This window comes from Amblyomma mixtum, chromosome 2, assembly GCF_055824585.1.
Source record: "Amblyomma mixtum isolate Tamu chromosome 2, ASM5582458v1, whole genome shotgun sequence".
NCBI classification, from domain to species: Eukaryota; Metazoa; Arthropoda; class Arachnida; order Ixodida; family Ixodidae; genus Amblyomma; species Amblyomma mixtum.
Window position 1 is genome coordinate 170,935,426 of NC_143013.1, and position 7,679 is coordinate 170,943,104.

The 7,679-nt window shown below is 46.6% G+C and overlaps 1 pseudogene; it reads left to right on the forward strand.

Moving 5' to 3' along the window:
- The first annotated feature begins 4,667 nt into the window (after positions 1-4,667).
- Positions 4,668-6,699, forward strand: LOC149361593 (uncharacterized; annotated as a pseudogene).
- Positions 6,700-7,679: the final 980 nt, after the last annotated feature.

The following is a 7,679-nucleotide window of genomic DNA, read 5'->3' on the forward strand; positions in this document are numbered from 1 at the left end:
AATGCCGCCGCAAGCCGACACCATAGCAACGAGATGGCACAAATCCCAAAACTGTGAACTACTTTTTCGGGCGTGGCTCCGACCAAACTTTTGAAAATGACCCGGTTCAAATTTGGAGGTCGCCACATGGTCGAGCACGGTCAATTATAGTTGGGTGTCAATTTTGCTCCAAATCGTCCAAAGTCAAATTTTGGGAGTGACGAGGGACAAGTTTTCAAATTCAAATTCAAATTCTTTATTTACATTTAATAGTACACAAAGATGCGTCCAACACTGCCTGGACCCATAGCCGTAGGCTAGTCATGGGTCCAAAAAACGAAATACAATCATACAGACACTCCAGTACAATGCAATTAGAACTTGTAACAGCGGGGTAGATACATGTGTATGAATACAAGTGCAGAAATGGGGAAAAAACATTACACGGAACAACTCTATAATATGAAAAACATCGTCTATGTCCAAGAAAGAAATATAATAATAATAATAATAAAAACGAATGCACGCAGCAGGTTGAGTAAGCATTAGTTCTTAGTATGTATGTGCCGAAAGAATTTTTTTGCTTTAGGAGTGAAATTTTGAGCGTATTTTACTTTGTGGGGAAGGGTATTCAATATTTTCCACCAATAAAATCGAGCTGTCGTTCTCCATATATGTTGTGAGTGTGTGGCAGATTAAAGTTTCCAAGCGTTACATTCCTGGTGGGACGTGATGACGTGTGAAATAGGGATATATGGAAAGGATGGTTGCATCTTACGATGCTGTTTACGGTAGTAGCTGTTTCCAGTAGGCGTAGTGAATCGAAAGGTAGTATCTGCAAGTCTTCGAATAATAATTTGCTGGGATGATCCGGTTTGGAATGAGTTATGACTCTTAATGATCGTTTCTGTAATCTTCGGATTGGCTCGATATAACTGTTCTAGGTCCATCCCCAAGAGTCTAGGCAGTAAGAGAGGTGACTGTGGATAAAGGAGAAATATAAAATGCGCAAAATATTTGTGTCACAGAAGTCACGTGCCTGTAGCAGTTGATAGCACCCGGATGCCAGTTTCGCCCCCACTGCAGATATGTGCTTTTGCCAGTGCAGGTGCCTATCAAATATTACGCCAAAATATTAAAAAAAAAGATGTATGTTGGAGTACAGAGTTGTTAATGGAAATGTTCATACAGTTAATATCTACTTGTTTACTACGGGAGTGAAATACAGTATACTTTGTTTTATCAACATTAACAGACAGCTTGTTAGCTGAAAACCATTAAGAGATGCTTGCAAAATCTAAGTTCGTTTTGGACTGAATTTTCTCGATGTTGTCTCCTGTAATAATTATAGCGGTGTCATCGGCGTACATCAGCATATCTCCGAAATGTAGAGCACGTGGAAGATCGTAAACATATAAAGAAAAAAGCAGGGGTCCCAAAACAGACCATTGGGGTACGCCCGTGTGTATACGTTGTTGTGATGATGATACACTATTCATTACGACTACCTGATGACGTTGATCGAAGTAACTAGAAAACAGCTCGAAAATCCGTTCTCTAAAGCCGTAGTGTTTTAGCTTGTACAAAAGGATGGAATGGTCAACGGTATCGAAAGCCTTTCTTAAGTCAAGAAAGAGCAGAGCCACAAGTTTGTTGTTATTTAAAGCGCAGTTTATTTTTTCGGCTAATAACTGGACTGCAGTTGATGTTGAATGATGCTGCCGAAAGCCGTGTTGCTGTGTCAAATTATATGATATTTTTCTAGAAATCTATTAATTCGATTTGCAAGGATTTTTTCGAAAATAATATTAACAGCACTGAGCACTGATATAGGTCGATAACTAGAAGGGTTTGAGCTGTCTCCATCCTTGTATATTGGAACAACTCGGGCGGTTTTTAGCTGCGTTGGGTACTTGGCGGTTTGCAGTGAGTGATTTAGAACGTGGCATAATATAGGACCGGGGATATCAATGTTGTCTTTCAACATACGTACAGTTATTCCATCCAATCCAGCGGCTTTATTGCTAGCCATAGTTGCCAATGTAGAATGTATTTCGCTAAGTTCAATGTCGTGTAGAGAAAAGGTATTTGGTAGTGGGCTGGGTAACGAAGAGTTTACATATGTGTTATTTGCAGAGGTGGCTGAAGAAATCCCTACTGTAGTAAAATATGAATTAAAGTGGTCGACAACGTTCTGATCAATAACTGCCGGAAGCGTCTGTTGGCGCGGTTTACCAACAACACTGTTCACAATTGCTCACAGTTTTTTGGAGTTCCTAGCGCTATGTTCAATGAGGTGTGTGTAATATTCCTTTTTCCGTGTGCGCATAGCTGCAACAGATGTATTGCGCATTTTTTTGTACTGACCCAAGTAATAGTTGTTATCCTTATGCTGTTTCCATTTGTGATACCAGAAATCCTTCTGTTGTAGCACTGCTAGAATTTTTTTTTTTTCATCCAGGGCGAAATGGGCTGCTTATACGAGCGAGGGGATAACTTCGTACTGCTGCTTGCTGTAGCGCACGTAAGAGTGTGAATAAGACTGGAGAATTCAGTTTCAACGTCTTCATGGTATATGGTACTAGTGTCAATAGACTGAATTTTGGATCTGAGCAAAGTGTAATCGATTCTCGTAATTACTTTGGTGGGTATTGATTTCGGTTTAATGACGTTTTGAACCGTTATATAGGTAGGTAGATGATGAGAAATAGGTTGGTTGCATATCCCTGCACTTTTGTCGAAGTTATATTTGTTAAGATATGATCAATGACCGTTGCAGATGTCCTGGTTATTCTAGTGGGGATGGTAATCAAATTCCGAAAATTAAAGGAATTCAGCAGATGCGCATAGTCATTATGGTGTACGTTACGGGTATCTATGTTAATGTCTCCGCTAATTATATAACCGGGTATTTGTGTTCTGACATGAAGGTGAAAAGTACTGATTCAAGTTTTTGAAGAAATAAGGCTACAGCTGAATTGGGGGGCCTATACACGACACAGCCTGTCGTGTATAGCCTCGCAACACAGCCTCGTTGCGATGTTGCGACCAGCCTCGCAGCAGCCTGGGCAGAATTTGGAATTCATCATGGTATCGGGTGCGCTCAGTTATGGTTCGACATCGATTTTTGTCTAAATCGTGCAAAGTAAAACTTTCAGGGGTCAACAGGTCAAATTTTTGGAAATGACTCGATACATACTTGTACGTCGCCATAGTTCAGAGCACGCCTGTTACGGTTGGACGTTCAGTTTTGTCCAAATCGGCCGAGGTCAAATTTCGAAAATAACCGGGGCCAAATTTGTGGGTCGCCGTCGTATTAGGCACGCCCAGTTATGGTTGAACATCCATTTTCGTCTAAACCGACAAAGGTAGAATTTCGGGGGTGACCACAGTTGCTATGGCAACGAGCCATGGAGAAGCAAGATAAAAATAAAGATTGGTTTTTGAGGAAAGGAAGTGGCGCAGAATTCGTATCTCATATCTCGATGGACACCTGAGCCGCGCGGAAAGGGAAGAGAGGAAGGTAGGAGTCATAGAAGACAGAGGTGCTCCAGAATAATTTCGTCCACCTGGGTTCTTTAGCTTGCACTTACATCGCACAGCACTCGGGCGCCTTGTATGTTCCGCTGAAACCAACGAGTGTCATACATATATATATATATATATGACACTGGTCGGTTATAATGCGATGCTTGGCAATCGGCGGTTGTCGGACCTTCGGCGATGCCGAGATGCACTCCCTGTAACTTAGAACGAGATTGCAGATCTGGTCTTGTCTGTTCTAGGGTAGAGCTGGGTTTATGTCGAAGGTGGGCGAGTTCTCCTGGTCAGGCTAATCTTCTACACCGAGCATCGCATTATTACCGACCAGTGTCATATATATATATATATATATATATATATATATATATATATATATATATATATATATATATATATATATATATATATATATATATATATATATATATATATATATATATATATATATATATATGCTTCTCAATTCCTCAATTTCGTTTCTCAATGCGTTTCTCAATTTCGCATTTTACCTCTACCAACCAAGTACGTTTATCTTTCTGTGCTATATATATATACGTCACACAGTCCCAGACCCAGATCCTGATCTTCTTCGTTTATGGCGTCGGCGCAAACGTCTTCAACGCTACTTTCGCTCCCAACCCCACAATGCCCAACTATCCTCCCGGATCAGTGGTCTGCGGGCCGAGATCGTCACCCACCGCGCCTCACTCGAGCACTCTCGTTGGAGTGCTCTTGGTGACTGTCTTGACTCTGCTTTGCATTCGCGATCCACATGGTCTCTCTTCAAATCGCTCCTTGGCACTAAGCCTGCTCTTGCTCCCACTCTAGCTAAAGCCCTCACTCAGGGGACTCCCTCTGATGTTTTCGATCAGCTCGCCTCTTTCTACCTCCCTCCCCCTCTGGCACCCTCCTACCCGATGTACTCGGGCGCACCTAACCCCGATCTGGACCACTCCTTCACTCTCCGAGAGCTCGAATCTGCTCTGACTCCTAATGCTACACGCTCGGCTCCCGGTGAGGATGCCATTACATATACCACACTTTGCAACCTTCCTGACTGTGCCAAAGAATTCCTCCTTCAAACCTACAATGATGCCTGGAACAGCGGCCGCCTGCCGAGCTCCGGGACCTCCTCCCTCATTTCTATGATTCCAAAGCCGGGCAAACCTCCCTCTCTCTCTAACCTCCGCCCAATCTCCCTGACCTCGTGTGTTCGTAAGACCCTTGAGCGAATGGACTTGACTCGCCTCTCTAATTTTCTCGAGGCGAGGGAGTTTTTGCCCCATCCTCTCATCAGCTTCCGACGCCGCGTCTGTACACAGGACATATTTCTGATTCTCCGGCACACCTTTCTGTCACCTACCCCCACTCATATTCACGCACTTGTGACCGTCGATGTTCCCAAGGCCTTCGACAGTGTTTGCCATGACCACATCCTTTCCCAACTCGACTCCCTAGACTGTGGCCCCCGCATGTACTCTTATATCCGTTCATTTCTCTCTAAACGTGTGGCTCGCTTTCGAGTAGACACCAATCTGTCCGACCCCCACCACCTCACCCGTGGCACTCCTCAAGGTGCTGTTCTCTCTCCTGCCCTTTTCAATCTTACTATGACCCCTCTTGCCTCCCTGCTAGCTGAAATTCCCGACCTGCATCATATATTTTACGCCGATGGCATCACTCTGTGGTGTTCGTCGGGCTCTCCCGGTCACGTACAGGACACCATGCAACGTGGCCTAGATCTCATTGACTCCTTTGTCATCACCGCTGGCCTCTCTCCTGCTCCTGAAAAATCCGAGCTTCTCAACCATTCCTCATACCAGCGCTCACACAACCACTTCGTCTCTCTCCACCTTTCTGGCTCTCCCATTCCTGTTGTCAGGCAGTGCAAAGTTCTTGGCTTTCCGTTGCATGCAGCCAAGAACGTGCAAGCCCTCCACCTGCCATTCCGTAACTCACCTACTGCGGCACGTGGTCACTCGGCGCTCAGGCCTCCACGAGGCTCATGCGTGCCGAGTTGCCCACACGCTGGACCTCAATAAGGTCTTGGCCTCTACAAGGCAGCTCTCAACCTCTCTATCACTACCTCTACCGCTAAGATCTTTGCCACAGGCCTCTTTCATCCTCTCCGTTCTCTTCTGTCTCTCCATCGTGACTCGCAGCATTCCCGCCGTTCCCTTACCCGTCAGGGTCAGTGGTTACTGACTCAAGCGGGTATCTCACCCATTCCCATCGCCCCTTTTACCTCTCCTATTCCAACCCCGGCTCCCAATCTTCGTATCCTTGCCCTCCCGACTAACATGTCCCCCGTCCTGCACGCCGGCCGTCGTCATGCGGCCGCGCAGCACCATTCCCCTCTTTTTGATACCCAGGGTGTAGCCTTCACGGATGCCTCCTTCGCGGCTCTTCGAGGTTCCTGCGGCTACGCCCTGTACCATCCCCACCTCCCCGCTTCTGAAACCCACACCAGTTGGCCGTATCTACACCCTCCGGATGCACTGTCCCTCGAGGTCCTCGCCATTGCACATGCCCTTCAGTCATTTGCTCTCCTTCCCTCTCTTCAAGAGTACACAGTCTATTCAGACTCACAATCCGCTATACACCACATACAGAAACGCACCCTAACCCCTTCTCTCCAACAGGATGTCGAACAAGCGGTCTCCGCATTCCAGCCTTCCATCGTTTTCCTCCGCTGGGTCCCTCGGCATTCAGGGATTGATGGCAATGATCTGGCCCATCAGCTCGCCCGCGACACACTTTTCCGGGCACCGTTGATCCCCTGGCCCAAGCCCTCGGAGGACGGTGGGATTCTTACCCTTCGCCGCACCATAAAAGAGGTCTACCTCGAGCTCCGTCTAGACAGACGCCTCTACCTTCCCTCTCATCCATCGCTCACGGTGCCGGAGGCTCGCCTTCTTCGGCACATCCAAATGAATGCAGTTATCACCCCGTCTCGCCTCTTTCTCTATCGCTATCGATCAGACCCTTCCTGTCCCAACTGCCCCTGTATCTATGCGGACCTGGCCCATTGCCTCTTCTATTGCCCGGCTGGTCAGTAGTCGGGTTCCTACCCCCACGTTCTTTATCCATCACCACCTGGCTCGACTGGCTTGGCGCTGAAAGGAGGAAGAACAGCGACTTCTGGTCGCCCAGGCGGTCGACATGCTCGGCCTGTAAATTATGGGCGAAGAAAGGTCTTCTACTACTATATGGATGTATATATATATATATATATATATATATATAGGGTCTGCTCTGAAAGTAGTAGGACTGGTTTTTTTCCTGCGCGAACGGGCGGACGAGAGCCTGTCTGCGCGTGCAGGATCGTTGAAGGGGGATATTGGGAATGCTGGGGAAAATCGGCAATAGGCTCTCAGCCGTTAAAGAGAGGAGGTCGCTTGTACTGTGAACCCCTGTCGAAACGTCTCGTCACGCAGAATCGTCGAGCGTTTACCGGATCAGCGATACGCGATCAAATTTTGAGTAAATCTTGGTAAAACTTGCAAAGAGACTCACAACATGATTAAGGACGCCTACGGTGACGCTTCCATGGGTAGATCAGGTGTTTTTTGAGTGGCACAAGCTTTTCCGAGAAGGCAAGAAAAGAGTGGAGGTAGCCGACCGATCTAGATGCCCTTCGACCAGCAAGACCAACAAAAATGTGTAGCGAGTGGAACATTTACTTAACAGTGATCGTAGAATGAGTATCAGAATGGTTGCTGATGACTTGAGCATTCCTCAAACCCAAGTTTTTGAGATCGTGGCAGAAAACTTATCCATGAGGAAAGCGTCCGCGAAGTTCGTGCCGAGAGTGTTGTCACAAGAGGAAAAGGCCAACCGGTAGGATCTTCTTCATCATGTCAATGAGGACAACGATTTTTTGCCCAGCACAAGGCGGCAACGCTGCCTCAGCATCCCTACAGCCTCGACTTGGCCCCGCCAGGCGTTTTTCGATTCCCGAGAATAAAATCGACGCACGAGGGGAAACATCACGGATCGGTAGAGGTGCTGCAACAGGCCGTGACGAGGGAGCTAAACAGCATTCTGGTCCAGGCGTTCCTGGAGGCGTACGAAAACTGTAAAACTCATTGGCAGCAGCGTGTAGGTGCGGAATGGTGCTACCTTGAAAAATTGTAATCGTTTGTACTATTCTCTTG